General features: G+C 33.9%; 1 protein-coding gene across 5 annotated transcripts in view; it reads left to right on the top strand.

Annotated features, from left to right (window-relative positions):
• The window catches only part of LOC119082722 (teneurin-m), a 536,832-nt gene that overhangs the window by 443,019 nt on the left and 74,203 nt on the right, over positions 1 to 19,610 (top strand). Inside the window, exon 1 of one of the 5 annotated variants that reach the window (XM_037192309.1) lies at positions 9,356 to 9,403. The exons of the other annotated variants lie outside the window; for them this stretch is intronic. The gene's annotated coding sequence lies outside the window, so the exon portion shown is untranslated. Of the gene's footprint in view, positions 1 to 9,355; positions 9,404 to 19,610 lie in introns of those variants that run through there. 5 annotated transcript variants of the gene reach the window in all.

Consider the following 19,610-nt stretch of genomic DNA (forward strand, 5'->3'; position numbering starts at 1 on the left):
TGTGTACATTTAATAACTTAATTTTATAACTCTTTTCCGTGTTTTTATTCAATGATGATGAGATTATTATTAGATAATTTCATAATTTCTGGGTGATTTTAATTTAATTTCGTTGTGGCATTCGCTTTATTGTTTTGTTTTTTCTTTACATGATTCTCATTTCGTTATTTTAAAATTTGGATTAAAATGACCCGTGAATGTGTTGAGGCATTTCGATCTTTGTTTGGATTTTTGTTACTTTTATAATTTGAGAAGAATTTCTTACGTTTTCGCTTAATGTGATTTCATATGACAAAACAAGTGAAGTAAAAGATTTAGCACTAAGCGATATTTTAACTAAAAACATAGCTAACGCCGACCCGTACGAAACACCTATTCGTATCAAAAGCCTTTACTGTGAAACTCTTCATTTCTTTTACTTCATTCTCTACTGAAAAGCTATTCGCCCTTTAAAATCACTTACATTATCCACTCTTGCTTTGTTATCATTTACAAATAAATTGTCGGAGGCAATATAGACAGCCCCGTACGAAGTCAACTTTCATAAATTCCTATTTAAACAGCTATATACCGCTATATTTAACTATAAATAAACATTTCACAGATGAATATGCTATTATATAGCTCAATATAGGTGAATATAGATATATATATAGATGTCCATATATGGAATGCCTGAAACACCCCACACACATAACAAATTATTTCCATGTTAACAGAAACACTCTAAGTACCATTTTTCCCAAGATATATCACTTTTAATAAAATCCAATATGGCCACCGGCAGCCATTTTGTTAGGAGACCGGAAATAGTACCGACGCTTTACATTCGTTAATACCTTTCAAACAAAAAAAAAATCATGAAATTCGGTCAAATTTACTCGAGATATTGACAAAATACTCCACGTTCACTGTACGGCCGAGTAGCCAGATAAGAGCTCACTCCAAGAGACCTAGCTCACGCTCCGGAGAACATAATTTCAAAAACTTTTTTTTCCCTGATTGGTACGGTCAATACCTATCTAACGAACGAAATATGTTCAAATTTGGCCGACCTACAAGCAAAAACTGCTTGCCGCCCTGTGCCTGTTTCACACCAAGGGGTCTAACTCACGAGTCGGCCATCCGATTTCCATAAACTTTTTTTTTGTCGATCGGTATTGTAAATACCTTTTATTTGACGTATCAGTTACAAGTGTAACGTTTGAATGTCCGGAGATATCTTCGAAAAACCGTAAAGCACTTATTGGGCCACAGCTCGGGAAGGGTCGATCCAAAATCACTCATCTTCGAACTTAGCCTGTCTTTTGACATTACCAAACGGGAAAAAAAAGAATTTTCAAAATCGGATGCGTTTTTCTCAAGTTATCGTGCAGACGGACAGACGGACATTTTTTTTCCCACTGATTTGGCATCTCTAGACAACCACAATAGGTTTCCCCTTACTCAGGGAGTCCAATTCGACGTGTTACGGACGTATGCGTAAACGCATAAGACCCCAGTACTTCGTACGGGTCTAAAAAGAAGCAAGTTTGTATTATGATACTCTGCAAATTGCTACAAAGGGTGCGATGGAATTGCCAGAACATTCCTCCTTCACCATTCGAAAAATATTTCTTTGATTTTCACTCTTTAGATTCGAATTCTAAGATGAAATGTCGTTTTTCACCAAAGTATTTAGCGATTCCACCGATTCTAGTACTTCCTTTGATCAAAGTATTTTCAATAGATCGATTCGAAATCTTTTACTTCAACAGTTTTACCAAATATTTTGGTGTATTTTACAAGGAATAGCTCAACGTATAATGTTGTCTTCGCTGTCGACAACATATAAAATATTTGAAACTGTAAATCAACTTTGTCTTCAAGAAGTCAGCATTCTTTATCAGTCAGTATTCCGAAAGAAAGAGAAACAAAAAAATATTGACCGAGCTCGTCGAATAGGGAATCATATATAACCCTCAAATCCCATAGTATCGCTTAAAAATTGTCATTGAGTTCATGAGAAAGTTAAAACTGAAACTACACTAAACTTTAAACAAAAGCGGTTTTAAGAACTATTGTAGATTAATTGACCAAACGTTGTGTAACAACCGCCAACCTACTCTACAGTGATATGATCACGAAAACCAAAAAAAAACTAAAAATATTTTTAGTTCTCATAACGCATTTAGTTTCAGCAAATTTTACGCACCCAATGTATAAAACGGTTTCTTTTCAATTTACTAAACAAAAAAATGAAACAGAAAATTAGGTCAATATCTTGCTATCCGATCGTTCTCGTATCTAAATAAAGGTTAATTATTTGTTTAATTGATTTGTGGTAAACTGAGCGAGAGAACGAAGAAGAAAAAAAAAACAAATCAAAATAATCTAATGTGCATGCATGATGTCTAATAATGTATGGTAATACCGTAAATAATTCGTGTTCATTATTACCCATAGCTCATGGCTGTTTTGTAGTGGAATATTTAAAATAAAAATTTATTTTTTCTTCACTTCGTTGTTAATATTAATTTAGATTTTGCCTACTCATTGTGTTGATTGGTACTCTAATAACATTCATTAAACATTTTTTTTGGATTCTTCCTAGTCATACATCCATATTTCCTTGTCTAAAGTGAGAGAAAGATTCTTCTCCAATTTTTTTTTTCTTTTATGGTTTTTTTTTCGTGTAATTAAAATTAATAACTCTGATGTAAATAATGTAACGTTACGATGGTTATTCTTAAGATGGTAATTTTAGTTAATTACAGTTACCATTCATTGTCTTTATGTTGTGTTTTAATCAAAATCATCACTAATCCACATCAGAGACGAGAGTCGAAGGCTGTAGTGGTTGTCACTTGACGATACGGTGGTTACAAGTGGTCACTCAAATAAATACAAATGTTGAATCAAGCGATATAGTTATACGCTATGTCTTTTCAGGATTGCGAAGTTTCGCATATCCCTGAGTGGTTATATTAAAGTTTTACGATCCCTTCCTGATTACATTCAATTAGCCGGCTCTACTAATTTTAATTCGATTACCCGAATCCTTTAGCAATTGATTTATCGAAATGGCGCAATACATCCTCGACGTACCATTCTGTCTTGACAGAGAATGTATATTCGTCTTAAAATATTCAAATTCAGCATACCGCATAGAACACCATTTTACAAATTTCGTTCATTTAAACCATTATTGTAACTGTGTATCGAGGCGAGGAGAATGTCTTGACAATTTTATGTATTGACATGCTAATAGAATCAATTAAGAAAATGCTGTGGTGCAAGCAACGTATATACATTCATACGTATATATGGTACAGCTAAATGATTCATCTGCTTGTGTTTTTGAAACATTATGCATTCGTATATAGAAATACGTAAATGCTCGTCGCAAACCATCTCAGCGGTGTTAAGCTTAACGATATAGACAAAGTTTTTGTATTAATTTTAGATGTGGAGAATAGACAAGAGAAAAGTTTTTAATTTTAATTTTATCTCCTTTACAAAACTAAAATGTACACAATAAGAAACTGTGTGGAGGCGGTTTTAAGTAGAGAATGTGACTGTTTTATTTAATCTTGATTTCTTGTTACATTTTATAAATGAGTATACCCCCAATGCCTATGGTTTGTTTATAGATACGTGTATATGAATAGGTATAGTAATGCACTGTTGTTGGTGGAAAAAACTTTGACTTTACGTAGCCCATTATAGGTATAAAGTATTTGAATGCATTTCAGAAAATAAGATAAAATGTTAATTATTGATTGATATACGTTCGGTTCATAATCTTTTGTGTTTCGACGTTATAATATCATGAAGATCATATTTAACGATAGACATATTAGGAAGCTATTTTTGAAAAACATGATCAATTTATATTAATTATGTCTCGAAGAGTGTCTAATGAGATTGTATTTGGCTATGTTCGTTAGTTTTTCCAACATTATTTTTTCGAATTCGTTTTGTCGCTCGACGATAGATTAGAAAGCTTAATTAAGACACCGTTGACGTGCCGTGGGTGTTGATAAAATGTATTACCGTTTTGATGGATCCACTCTAAATCGAAAGTTTTTTATGTTTAGAACCTAAGCGTCTTTCGATCTATAGTCAAGTAAATTTTCTGTGTACAAAAGGTGACGTTTTATGTTGAACTAACAGACATCGTTAAATGGATTATCCGTGAACAGTGAACATTCAGCTCAAGGTTTTTAATCCAGAAACTTTTCGTCTAAACATAGTTTTTTTGATGTTGTAAGAACCATCCTATTATGTGCCAGGGCCTATTATTTGTGAAATTTGAGAAAATTAATTTCACAAATTTCGGAAAGTTTCGTCAAATTGCACAAATTTCGTCAAATTTCACAAATTCCGTCAAATTTCACAAATTCCGTCAAATTTCACACATTTCGTCGAATTTCACAAATTTCGTTAAATTTCACAAATTTCGTCAAATTTCACAAATTTTGTCAAATTTCACCAATTTTGTCAGATTTCACCAATTTCGTCAAATTTCGTCAAATTTCACAAATTTTGTCAAATTTCGTCAAATTTCACAAATTTTGTCAGATTTCACCAATTTCGTCAAATTTCACAAATTTTGTCAAATTTCGTCAAATTTCACAAATTTTGTCAGATTTCACCAATTTTGTCAAATTTCACAAATTCCGTCAAATTTCACAAATTCCGTCAAATTTCACACATTTTGTCGAATTTCACAAATTTCGTCAAATTTCGTTAAATTTCACAAATTTCGTCAAATTTCACAAATTCCGTCAAACTTCACCAATTTTGTCAGATTTCACCAATTTCGTCAAATTTCGTCAAATTTCGTCAAATTTCGTCAAATTTTGTCAAATTTCGTCAGATTTTGTCAGATTTCACAAATTTCGTCAAATTTCACCAATTTTGTCAGATTTCACCAATTTCGTCAAATTTCACAAATTTTGTCAGATTTCACCAATTTTGTCAAATTTCACAAATTTCGTCAAATTTCACCAATTTTGTCAGATTTCACCAATTTCGTCAAATTTCGTCAAATTTCACAAATTTTGTCAAATTTCGTCAAATTTCACAAATTTCACAAATTTCGTCTTTCACAAATTTCGTCAAACCCAGATAAAAATGTAAGTCTAACGGTCTCAAATCTGTCTATTGAGACGTGAAACTACGATTTTTGCATTTTTACCGAATTTCGTCAAGTTTAACCAATTTTCACCAAATTTCGTCAAAATTTTGCAAACATTTCACAAACATTAGACCCTGCAATGCTTGTTACAATATCTGTTCAAATATTCGGATTTCTAAATCGTTTTTCATTGCAGATGCATATGTAACATATCAAAGTGGGTACCTTTCGTAACACCAACATTACGTTATAATATAAGTTCGACAAAAAATGAAAACTTTTTTTTTGCTCTATTATTTTAACATTAAATAGCAGATGTGCCATGCATAGAATTTGTAATTTTGAAATTCATTTCGTGTTTTCTTTCGTTCACATCTTTAATAGCTATCCATATACTCGATCTAAGTACTATGCGACACATATTATTCATAATCAGACAGGCAGAAAAATACAAACAACTGAAAATCCACTTAGTCGAATCCATGCCACAGTGAAAGAGCAAGAATTGAAGAAATAATAAAAAAACGACGATGAACCATCCTCTTTTCTGTTTAAGAAAAATGGGAATGAAAGAAGAAAGAAAGAAAAAAATAATTTAAAATGCACTCTGGTTTTGTGTGATGTGAAATGTGATTGTGTGACGTACAGGAGAATAGACAACTATTCTGCGCCAATATATTTTATGCTTTTAACAAATAAAAAGACTAAAGAAAAGATTACATAATTCGGCTTCTATATTGTGCCTTTGAAAAATGTTTTTTTTTTATTCCTCTCTCAACTTTTCCATACACATTCAACAAGACGATAGAAAAATAGACAGATCGGTATTTGTCGAAACGATAAGAAGTGGATGAAATTATACCTGCACTTAATGTGTGTGTTTGTGGTTGAGCGAGGGTAGCAAAATGTAGATGCAAGACGAAGAAAAGAACTGGTAGAATGACAGGAAATAAAATTAAAATCAACTTTTCGGTCTACTCGTTATTTTTTTAAGAAAATATTCTCGAAATCAAATTGAGCATTGTATTCGCAGCAGGGGTCGCAGGGGTCGAGCGTCTGTGTGTCAAGGGTAATTATTGTGTTTGATTTGAGTCAACACTGATAAAATTTTAGGACTGAAGATTGGATGACATTTTAATCATTGAACCAAATGATATGTATGTTGTGTAGCAAGAAGTCATTCATAAGGAATGTCATGCAAAAACTGTCACTTCAGACATTGGGCAATTGAGTGAACGGGAGGCAATGAAATATTAGAATTTATTAAGCAATAGGAGCAACTACTGGACACTGCGGGCTGAATCGGCACCTCAATAAGCTAAGGCTCTCGGCGACTCCTTGGTGCTCCTGCGGATTAGAAGAAGAAACGGGCATACACGTCATTTGTGAATGTCCTAAATTTCTTCAACTAAGACGCAGGCTCCTTGGAGATTACGTCGTACAACCCTCCGAAGTTGTCGCCCTGGGACCTGCCACTTTGGACAGATTCCTGGCGGCGACCGGAAGGTTGTCTTGATTTAAATGATGACCGGGAAGGAAACAAAGGATCACAAGATCTGTGTTTCAAGATCACCTAGGTGATCGTCCCACCCTGATAAATCTAAGCAATAGGAGCAGGAAAAATTAATTCTCGGCCTCAATTCTCATACGTTCGTAACTTGACTGTTTTTATGTCATTTTCTACAGGCAGGTCCCAAGTTACGAATATTTGGGGTTATGAAAATACGAGTATAGTCGCCCTGTCCACTGTACCTCGCTAACGTGACACACTCAAAAATGACCTCAAATTATACTAGCCAAAAAAAGTTTTCGATTATGAACCATCCTAACGTCTGGTCTTGCCTAACATTCACTTATGGAACCTAGAAACGTCAGTATAAATATCTCGAAAAGATTTCCACAACTGATATTGATACTTATATACGTCTGTATGCCCCATATTATTTCTATAAACAAATCTTAAATCAAATGAAATTAAATTAAAATATCAAAGAGACAGTTAAATCAACTAAAGAGATCACGCTATGCTGCTGAACAACTTGACTTAATTTAAAAAATTTCTTAAATATTTTTTTTCTCTCCATCCATTTCTTAAAACTTCATTCACGTTTCGAGTGTGTTACAGGCATGAGCGCCGACGGAGAAACCTCGGCGGCGGCTAGCCGAAAAAAATTTCTCGGCGGCGGCGAAAAAGTCGGCTTGAGCCGGCTTAAAATGGCTCGGCTGGAGGTTCCTTTTAACTTTTTTTCAAAATAAAAACGTTTAGATAAATTCATGGAAAATGAACTAGTAAGCATGAAAATGAAATTGTACGGAAAGCGAAAATGTAGGTAGATTAGGTTGTTCAAAGTGCAAGTGGAACTGGTCTTGTTACAAGCAAGTCTCTAAGTCTAAGGTTCACTAACACGTCAAGTTTTATTGCCTCAAAACGTGAACTAAATGGAAAATCATGCTCCAGTACACTCATTTAACTCATTAAGAAAATGGTTTTCGATAAGAAATCGAAAGCTCACGAAAATCAAGTAAAAATTGAAAAGAAAAAAAAATCGAGAAAATTCGCAAAGATCGATAAAGTTTTCTCAAATTTGTGAATTAACTGATTGTGCGCCTTCGGCTCGTTCCGCAAAGGTCATACCTGCCAAAACAACAAACTTAGAAGCGAGGACGTAATATACCATTCTGGAAAATTCATGAAAATTCAAGAAAATTTTCAAAAAAAAAAATCAAAAAGTACTTGAGCTGCTTAGGATCAACAGGTATCTCGGTTTTCAAAATTATTTCACCCATTCACCTTTCGAAATCTTTATTTCATTTTCCAGCCGTTTCAAGCCGGCTTGAGCCGTGTTTTTGGCACCGGCTCGGCTGCGGCGTGGCTTGCTCAAAAATGGCCGGCGGCGGCTTGATCGGCGGCTTATTTTCGGCGGCGCTCATGCCTGGTGTGTTAAGCACCATTCTTTCTTGTTACGATTTTTTATCTCTCTCTCTCTCTCTCTATCTCTTTAAATTAAATAACAATTTGATTTGATTTATTCATAGAAATACACCAAAAAAAAACCGATCTGTTGACTTGACACCGAAAAAAATCCAACCATTTGAATTAAACTATTGGCTCGTAAACAATGCCCGTGGATCGTTTAATATGCGTTGTGAAACTGTAACGAATTTTCTGTCCAAAATGGGCTTTGTACTGAAGTCAGTGGTGTGCTTTTAATCAAACAATCAATTTCAATCCACGCATTTCAATTATAAAACCGTTTTGCGGTTAAAAAATTTTCGTTGTGTCTCTCTCTGTATAATAGTTCATATGTTTTGTGAGTGTACACATACCGCCATCTCCACCGAAATTGTATGTTAGAATATTGCACGCTTTAATCACTATTCATGGCTGGACTTTTTTATTCGAAAAAGTTCATCGTCACTCATAAATGATAAATGTAATCTAGCAATGTGAATGTACGATCGGTACGTATACACAATCCACCAGTTCAGAGTAAATAAAACTTTTCGTTGGGAGAAAAAAAAAATTATATTTTCACAATTTTGCTTCTGTGTGTTTTATATATAATATATCTAAACTGCTGCTCTGCTGTTGATATGCATAAAATGTATCCGTCGTGACTAGAATACGTCTTTTTATTTTGGAAAGAACATTGACAATAATTAAACAACGAAACAAAAAAAAGAGAAACAAAAAAATTATTTTCAATACAAAACGACAGAATTAAAATTATAATTGCTCATTTCCGTTTCGGCTGTGCTGGCATACATACCAACCAGGGTACTTCTATTATATTTTAGCAAGAACTAAATGTTTTTCATTTCTATTTTTTATTAATTTGATTATTAGCTTGCTCAACTTCATGTCTTCGTTTTTATTAACTGTCGTATATCAAACGCATTTTATGGGAAGATTTGTTTTTTTTTTGGCAATCTCATTCAAAAGGGAAATGTAATTAGATAAGACCATTCGTTTCTCCGGTCGTATATGCATGTACAAATCCTTCGGGCCAAGAACACCGACGCAATTACGCTAAGAAGATTTTCTACTTTCGTATTATTATGATGACTTTTCGACAAAGACAATGATGATATGACAAGCTACAAAGGTTTTCTTTCTTATATATATCTAAATGAGCTTATGTATTCTCCTCGAACAGACGATTGTTCCATGAACAGAACACAATTTTAACCATTTTTATTAATCTCATTCTTCTTTTATCTTTGCAGGTAAGGATACAACAAAAAATCAACTTTTTAAGGATACGTCATGTGGTCGTGGTGGTTAGTACATTGATCATTTCTTTCTTTTTTTTGTTATCATCCTTTGAGCAACACAATTGCGTTTGTCATTGGAATTTATGTTAAAGATTTTTTTGTTGCCCAAACATAGTTTCACCAGCTGGAGAAAAATGAAAGAATTTTCTGTTCTGCGGGTAGGATTAATTATAGAGCCCCGTTTGCTTGCCTTAGATCAAAAGTCGGTTTCGTAATGACCGTTATGCACCCTTTAACAGCGAAATTGCATTTCAATTTACAAACATTCATTATCCATGTCCGAGACTTAATTTTAAATAAATTGAAAATCCCCGTCCACTTTACTCCCCGAAACGGATGTTTGACTTCTGTACGATTGATACGGGATGTGAAAGACGCGTTGACTGGGACATCACATACATATATGAAATGAAAAATTAAAATCACTCAACCCAGACGTTGTACAGAGGGTTTTTCCAATACAATTTGCCGAATGGTGGATATTTATTGAAAAGTTTGTCGTTAGCGTAAAAGTCAATCAAAAAGCTGGACAATAATAACGTCCCTTCGTTTCGTCCCCCTTTAGAATGTCTGTGGGCAAATGTTGTATTTTTGTTGACCACTTTTTAGTGATTTTTATTTACGAAAATCTTCAGTAAATCATTTCAAATCTTTGATAGAACTTTTGTCATTATAATGGACAAAGTAACGTCCTGACCATATTCCATGTTTGTTAACAATAATAATAATAAAAAAACTTGCACAATAAACGTCGATTTAACCGATTAAATTTCGGAAGAGAAAATATCATCGGAAAAGCATAACTTTTAACAATTTAACATCGCAATAAAAATGGGACGAACAAAAAAAAAACCGACGAAGAAAATATTAAATCATCCGATTACCAGTAATAATGTCTATATTAAGAGGACTTCAATAAAAAACTATAAAAAAACGTAAAGAAAATATTATTCCTCATATTTTATTGATGAACTTAAACAAACAAATAAAATAATATTTTATGTTTAGATAGCCTTTTAAATTAGTCTCATAATTTTTATTGCTCTTTTTTCCCTTTCGACATTTCTAATAGAATTTTTACGATTTTATTATACAACTGTAATGTGCCTGGAAAACATTTCTCTTTTTCAGTTTGTTTTAAAGGTTTTGCCGGTTAGCTTACTTAAGACTTTCGTCCCTTTTATGTTTCCAAAGTCAAGGATCGATATTATTTTCAGTAATTTTTACAAAAAAACAAATAAAATTTTATGTGACACTCAGCTACAATGTGTCATTATTTGCAGTCGTACAGTTTCTTGTTTTACTTCGCTTACAGTGAGCTATAACTCGACATTTTGTTTACAACGGTTTAACGTAGAGGAAAAATTAACTTTTATGAAGACGGAAAAAAACGACAGCGGCAGTCACATTTACAATGCAAATTTCATGGAACTATTGAAACATCGATTGAAACAGATTTTATTGGCCATGAGTGCCAATACCGTCTTTGTTGAACACATGAAGCTGAGCTTTTCCAGCTACTTATTGTGTAAATGACTAACCTGTTACAGTAGACAATTGTATCACGATATAATCATTGAATCTCTTTCGCTGTACAGATCTGAATCTACTACTTCTTTTGTTTAAAGTATCGTCTAAAGTTTAATAAAATGTCTATTACTTCAATTGTTAAAACATTCATTTTGTTACATAAGGAAGTTGTTGCAGCCTTAAATTTATTTTGGTCGTTGTATTCCGTGGCATTATTAACTGCATGTCGATTTCATTATTTTTTCAAATCATCAGAAGTGACAAACAATGTTTAGAGGTTCCGCGACGCCTTTGAAGTTTATATGAAAATGCATAGAAGCGCATCGCACCTCATAGAAATGCATACGTTACTCCACGTTGCGTTGACAATATACATTGTTTCGAACGAGCCGAAATAGTACATTTCGTACCTAGGACTAAAAGTCTTTTTTAGCATGTGAGACGTTTCCAGACAGAGCCGAAGGCGAGGTCTGCAATCGAATTCGCTAAAAAAGACTTTTAGTCCGTGGTACGAATAGTATTTTTCATATTGGACGGGTCCTACCTAGGTTTCAAAAGTATTTTATCGCATACAGTGGGTTGGGTGTGTATTGTGCGCTATATACACGACGTACATAAGAGTAAACAAATTTACCCTAAAGGTTTTGCAAGCAAAATTATATCACTAGAAAAAGAGATGTTTGCCTACTGCGATAAATTACCTCACTGATATAAGGCTGTATAAGAGACTCGTACTAATACTCGCGCAAGCGCTCGTGTACGTACACGTCTCTTATATACAGCCTTATAGCAGTAATGTACTATAATAGATCGCACATTATTTACTCAGCTCTAACATCCCTAACAAATTTAATGATCTCATGCGTACAGTAACTTCGTAATTAAAAACTCATTCGAATTAATTGGCTGTATAATTTTTGAATTACGACGATCAGCCTTTAAGTCCTTCGCCAACTGTCTGTAACTGTAAAAACCAAACAAACATTTTGTTTAGTCTGAAGTGTAGCCACTAAATAAATAAAATCCATGAGAACAATTAAAAACCGAAATAAATTTAGATGACTTTCGGTGTGTAAAAATGGAACGGAATTTATAGGAAGAAAAACGAAAACATCAACGCAGACTTGAAACCATTTTGATATGCCCAGTCTAAGTATGATTTACAATAACATTTTAGTGAGACTATAAAAACCCTGAACATAAAAATTATGGGGCCCTCCTATGGTGAACAAAAACAACAACATAAAAATGCGTTTTAAAACAAGACAGATTGTTAGAAAATGGATTGACAGCTAACAAAACTAAAATAAATATTCAACGTACAACGACGCACCAAACGAAACCCCTTTTTTATATATATTATGTGTTCATTTTCATATAATGGATGATTTTTTCCTTCTTCTTCCTTCTAAGTCAACATCAGCAAACAGCAGTTTTTATATAAAAATTTGGAAACAGTTGTACCATCCATTCTAATCGATAAGAAGCAGTCAAGTTGACGAGATGGATACTGATACTGTATCCATTGACATTTCAATCTGTCTTATCGACGAAAAAGACGAAAAGTTTTCGCTATTATACACTTAGTTCATTACACAAAGTGTAATACAATAAACCAAAACCAAATTAAACAGTTCAACTGACTTAATAACATTCTCAAAAAGACAATGTCACGGCGACCTCTCTTCTAGTACAATATACGTAAAAACTTTTCGATTACTTACGACGTACAGCACATTATACAAACTACATACCACTCTTAACTCATCTTCAGGATTATAATTTTCCTCAAAATCCTTCTAGCGTGCTAGACAAGTACACGCAGACCCACACACACACACCCAGGATCTCTTGTACACAAAAGAAAATTGATTGTGAAAGATAATAATAATGAATATTGACAGTTTAGTCCAAATTTCGGATTAAGATGTATTAGAGGAAATAATCCTTTTGTTGATGAGGGGATTTGGTACAAGAATTATCGTTTAATTAAATCTTTTTTTTTAGAACATTTTCAGTTTTGTGTTGGGCTAATAATTGACTTTGGCGTTCGATTGTGTCGGGTGTTACAGTAACTAACGGTAACGCCGAGTGTTGTTGTGTGTTTGATAAGAAATTGAAGGCGTGTTAGCATCGATGGGAGGATGTAATGATTTATTTATCACAGAACAATGGATGTGAAATAGACGTTTATTTGAGAGAGCATAGTGTCTTGGTAATGATGGATCTTAGGCCCACCGACATGACAAGTTAATTTACAGTTTATTAGGAGAGAGAGAGAGTTGTCTACTTTTGAAATTGAGAGTGAGTCATTTAGTCTATTTTGTCTGAGATATTTAAGTATAATTTCCACTTAAAAAGAGCACTCAGTTTAGCCTCCGTCTACATGACAGTTGTAAAATAGAACAAAAGAACTGTCACGCAAACGGAGTGGAAATTGAATTTATTTCAATTTTTTACTCCTGTTACGTGACAGTTCCTTTGTTCTATTTTACAACTGTCATGTAAACGGAGGCTAAACGGAGTGCTCTTTTTAAGTGGAAACTATACTTTACGTAACTGGCTACCTAAATGTTTCTTTTCGTTTGCAACTACAGTAAAGAAAAATTTCCAACCATCTGATTCCTAAGGCTCGGAACGGGTTCGGGTTGACCTGTTTTAGTTCAGGTTGACCCGAACTTGATTTAACCCGAACCTGAAAATATATTTCGGGTTCAACCCGAACTTGACCCGAACTTGAATTTTCGATTTCGGGTTTAACCCGAACCCGACCTGAACCCGAAATTGTTCAACCCGAATGTGACCTGAACCTGAATTTTCAATTTCGAGTTCGACCCGAACCTGAACTGAACCCGAAATTTTAAATTTAATCAGGTCGGGTTCGGATAACCCGAAATTTTGAGCGTTCATTACACTAAAAAAAGTCAAAAATTTCGGGTTATCCGAACCCGACCTGATTAAATTTAAAATTTCGGGTTCAGTTCAGGTTCGGGTCGAACTCGAAATTGAAAATTCAGGTTCAGGTCACATTCGGGTTGAACAATTTCGGGTTCAGGTCGGGTTCGGGTTAAACCCGAAATCGAACATTCAAGTTCGGGTCAAGTTCGGGTTGAACCCGAAATAATTTTTCAGGTTCGGGTTAAATCAAGTTCGGGTTCCGGTCTGACCGAACCCGACCCGTTCCGAGCCTTACTGATTCCATTCAACTGTATTTTCTATTTTTAAAACAAACCAGAAGAAATTGTACCACCGGCAATAAGTGCATCATAACTTCATGACTTATTTTGATAATTGCGGCGGAAAAAAATTGTAAAAAGAAATTACAAATTTATCTCTACAATCCGGAAGCATCTTCCACATCAGTTGCAATGTGTATTATGATGTACAATTATAAAATGGTTAATTATTAATGCATACAATGATGAAGTGGCAGAACGACTTTCGTTCCTAGCTAATAAAAATGAATTTCAAAAACTTTCATCATTCGAGAAGACTTATTACAGTTATTTTATGTTCAGTGGCATAAATATTGCCATATGACGTCGGTCGACGAAGAAATATCGTTTGCATCCATCCACCATTTCAACCCAGTTTTATATTACATAATAGAGCACGAGGGAAATTTAAATAGTTTTTTTCTTGGTGTGTATCATTCGTGTTGCTTTACATTTTATTTCATACAAAAGTGCTGATCCTGCAGCGAGGTACTTTATTTCAACTCTGATGGTTCGATATTAGTATCCCTCGTAGTTGATGTAATAGCACACACTGTATAATAATATGCTTGTTGTAACACACGAACCTCTGCTGGTTCTGTAAAAAAAAGGGTTTTTTTTTCTGTTTCTCTCGAATCGAGTCCAAGGTTAGGGGAAAAACCTTTCAGTTTGTATTAAATTTATTGTTATGTGTTATGTATCAGAAGGGTGACGCTTTTATTATTAGCTAGTTTGCGTTTTACTTACAATTTCATTGTCAACAACCTAATTATATTTTACAATGTTGTGTGGACGTTGAAAAAACGTTTTTGGGATATTTATGAGGACAACAAAAATACAACAAGGGAGTGTAACCAATACAGCCTGTTTTAATACAATTTTTTTCCGTACTCTTCTCCAAAGGTACAATGGCAATCTGCGATAAGTTTTTTTTTACTTTTGAAGAGATGTAACCAGCTCCCTGTTTGTATTCTTCACTTTTTTCGTTAACAGATTTTTCATAGTCCCTTGGGTTGATGTTATATTGACGGATTTGTTCGCAGCGTATATATATGTTTGGTGGATTGTGCATAATATTTACGCGTATTATACCGTGCTATAATTAGATTTTTGCTATTTTAGACTTGAATACGGTAGTTTAAAGATTAATCGGAAAAAATAATTACTTTGTTAGAGGAAGGGGGTTGGAAACTACAATTGCAACGGAGGTAGAAAAAACGTTGTGGCGCAGATTAACGACAAATAAGAATTGTGTTGCGTTTTGATTGTTGATTGGATTTTTTTTTGCGATGGGTTGCAGTGGAAATAAATCAGATTTTATTCGGTTTGGTTGATTACTATAGTCTGTGGAATTGACATATCAGAGGAAAATTTTAAGAGTTTGGGTTAGCTTCATGGTGACAATTTATTTAAATTGACTGACGTATTCGGCTTGTAGCACTTACACTTATGAAATAAGTCAAGAAAATAGACAATAAGTCACAATCAATTCCATTCGATTGACCTAAATCGTTGTTAAATATAAGTGCAAGTCAAAAACAGATAAGACATAAACCGAGTAAATCAATTTAAAGTTGAGAGGTTACTATAATAAATCCGAAAAGCATTTTAAAGATATTTTAAATAATAAATGGCACTATCCAGTGCCAGCACATCGACCACGAGGGACACCATTTATGCGCCATCAAAAGCGGTTTAAAATTTTCTAATTTATTATCATGATTTGTCGTTCCTTATAAATTAAATTTAGGACATTTTTATACGATGAGAAGTCTTTTAAAAAATAAATTGAATTCTCGGCAATATCCATACAATGCAAAATAAATATTGAGGTCGGACAACAGGGAACAAAAAAAAAGAACGCCACCACCATCACCACCACCACCACCACCACCACCACCACCACCACCACCATCACCATCACCACCACCACCACCACCACCGTAAGGCATTGTCCATTTTAATGCGCTGTCCTTTCACCACTCTTTTCACCAAGTGCACTATTTGTCTAACCGAATTCTAAGAACGTGCAGATTTTAACCTTAAAGAAGCCCTTTTTCGTGTGTTATATTTCATTGTTAAAATCATATCTTACGTTGCCTTGTTGCTATATAAATTATTGTAAATATTTTGCATTCATAATGAAAAAAAAGGAACGACGAACACATCGTATGCAGTTTATTGTGCACATATAAATGGAAAAACATGTAATAATTTCAACGAAATATTTATGGGTGCTTTCACAGGGCAATTAAGCGTGTAAGAAGTTTAGCAATGTCATGTTCTCTTTTTTATTATTTTATGGAAGTCATAATACTTGTTAGGCGGTCTTAAGGATCATTGTCCAGTAAATGTGATTTGTGTGAGAGTGTAAATGTTTCTGTCCAAGATTCTGCCCATTCAATTCTGAGGAAATCCTTCAGGGAGTCATCTTAGACGTGTTGGTGAGGAAAACAGTTTCTTATTAATAGAACAGGGATAAGGTAGTCATTACAGCATGTGTTTGAAGGGGGGAGTGTAAATGTTTGCGGAACGACTGAAATAATATTCACGCATTTTGTCAATAGGAAATTGAAGCTGTTTGAAAAAAAACTAAAATTTTGATGTCCGAGTCTTATTGATTGAGATGCTGTCCAGATTTAACGAGTGTCAAGTCCAGTTGTGGAAACAACACGAGGGTTTAAATTCTCGTACACATTCAAACAAATGCTTTTGATTCACTTGGCGACATTTTATCACATTTATCACAGGCTGAGAGGAGGAAATTAGTTCTGTGTCTGCAATTCACAGATTTCAAAGACATCAAGGTAGGAAGGCAAAATCCATCCATGAGGCGACATAACTAGACGGTCAATATCGTCAGGAACGATATTATCGTTTTTTAGACGATAGTATCGTCTAAAAAACGATAGTATCGTTTTTTAGACGATACTATGTCTAAAAAACGATATTATCGTCCAAAAAAATTCATCCAGGACGATAATATCGTCTAAAATTATAAATTTTAAAATATTTTCAGGACGATATTATCGTTTAAAAAAACGATAATATCGTTTTTTGGACGATACTATCGTTTTTTTTTGATGATAATATCGTCTAAAAAACGATATTATCGTTCAAAAGACGATAATATCGTTTTTTTGACGATAATATCGTTCTGGATGAAAATATCCGCTGGACGATATTATCGTTATTTTCTTTTTCTGAACAAATTTATCGTTATTTTGGACGATATTATCGTCCTGGGCGATAATTTTTGGGACGATAATATCGTTTTTAATTAATTAATTTTTTTAAATTTGAGACGATAATATCGTCCTGGGCGATATTATCGTTCTGGATGGTTGTTGAAGACGAAACACAAAATCTTGTAGATAAACACCTTTTTATAGACGGCAAATACATATTAAAAATTGGTTCATTTGGTTCCGTAAATTTAAATTTTATATAGAAAAATTACACAGACTAATTATGAGACGATGCGAGAAAAAAAAAATTAACTCCTAAGTTTCGACACCGTTCCGGCGCCCGGCTCGCATTGCGGCCCTCCGCTTCGCTCCGGGGCAATGGGCCGGATCGCTCGGCGTGTTAAAACGCTTTTTATGTACAATCAAAGTTGGTATTCATTTCGTAAAAAGATGAATTATTTAGGGACGAACTAAACGCCTTTTTTAAACACTGATGTGTAGGTGATTTACTCTGACAATTGTTTTTCGATATTTTGGAAGAGAATTCGGTTCTTGCTGCACCAATGAGTAAAATTGAGTTTTGGACAATATTATCACCCAAAACTAAACGATAATATCGTCCTGGGCGATATTATCGTTTTCTTAAACGATAATATCGTCCAGGACGATACTATCGTTTAAAAAAACGATAATATCGCCCAGGACGATATTATCGTTTTGGACGATATTATCGTACAGAAAACGAAAATATCCATTAGATTTTCTAGAACGGTAATATCGTCCAGAAAACGATAATATTGTTTTTTGAACGATAATATCGACAAGAAAACGATACTATCGTCCAGACAATATTTTAGAATTTTTCAATTTAGACGATATTATCGTCCTGGATGAAAATTTTTTGGGCGATAATATCGTTTTTTTGGACGATAGTATCGTCCAAAAAAACGATAATATCGTTCCTGACGATATTGACGGTGTGGAAATGTCCCGCCACCAAAATCCATCGTCATGGATGTAATCACAAAGAACTAAAGTTGATGTAACTCCTAGCTGTCACGCATAGTTATTTCGACATAACAACCACTTATGTCACCGCACCGATTTACCACTTAAAATTTTTCAATCTCACCGCACACTTTTAAATACGTACTCTTAAGGAATTCGTGTATTATATGGGCAAGAGCGTACGAAATTAACTTTTCCTTGATTTACTGTTCTCTAAATGGATTGATATAAAGGCATTACGTGATATCACCTGTCACCTTTTACACGTTAATCGACATAAGATACTTGGAAGAATATCCAATAACATTTGAAATACTTTGCTGAACTTTGGATGAACTTGATACATTTGTTACACTGGTACCACAAAGTAAATTTTTTGGTTACAATTTTTTTGTATTATACAACGGCACTTCCGATGAAAAATAAAAAGAAGAGAGACAGAAAAAACTCAAACAATTTTTTTTTTTTACTTTAATTTTGAACCGTGCACAGAATTTTGTGTGGAATTCAAATTTATAAAATGACATAGAGGTTCTTTTCTCTTGCTGCTATAATATTTACTTTTTGGTGAATAAAAATTAAATGTTTGGTGTGTGTGATGTATATAATACGTTGTGTACCGAAAAAAAAACGACTTGTTGAATTGGTATGTGGAAAAACGTGACCAAATAATTGTTGAGGAAAAAAACATTTATCTGAAGATGATTTTTTCTCTCTTCTATGTTTGTTGATTTAAGATGAAATAAGAACGTTTCCAGTGGATGGTTGCATTATTTACATATTTACTTATCAATTGAAATTTCATTTCATAAAAAAAGAGAACTGAGAAAAAGTCCTCAAGTATGTAATGTGTATTTAAGGCAATCGTGCGGAAGAGTTGGACCAGAAAAAAAAATGAATTCTTCATCGGACCATTACTAATTTCCTGTTCAACGCATGTTTGCTCTTCTTGTGTAAAACCTTGACCCAAAAGAACAGTGGCTATTTTAACGAAACTATTTTGTCAAAATTGTAAAAATTGTCTTTTGGATTTAGAGGTTTATACATTGAGAATAGCGGGTCCGTCAATACACTTCACAAAGATTTCAAAGATAAAGAAAACCTATCGAGAATTTTATCTACAACAGCTACACCGACGAAATTATTGCTTTTCTTAACACATTTTTTAGAGCTATCTTGTATGAAATGCTTGCCGTGTGGTATCTTCTAGGCCGTCACATTCTTCTATAATTTTCATCATTTTACAAACCATAAGCGTATCTTAATTAAACA

This window comes from Bradysia coprophila, unplaced genomic scaffold (genome assembly GCF_014529535.1).
Source record: "Bradysia coprophila strain Holo2 unplaced genomic scaffold, BU_Bcop_v1 contig_476, whole genome shotgun sequence".
NCBI lineage: Eukaryota > Metazoa > Arthropoda > Insecta > Diptera > Sciaridae > Bradysia > Bradysia coprophila.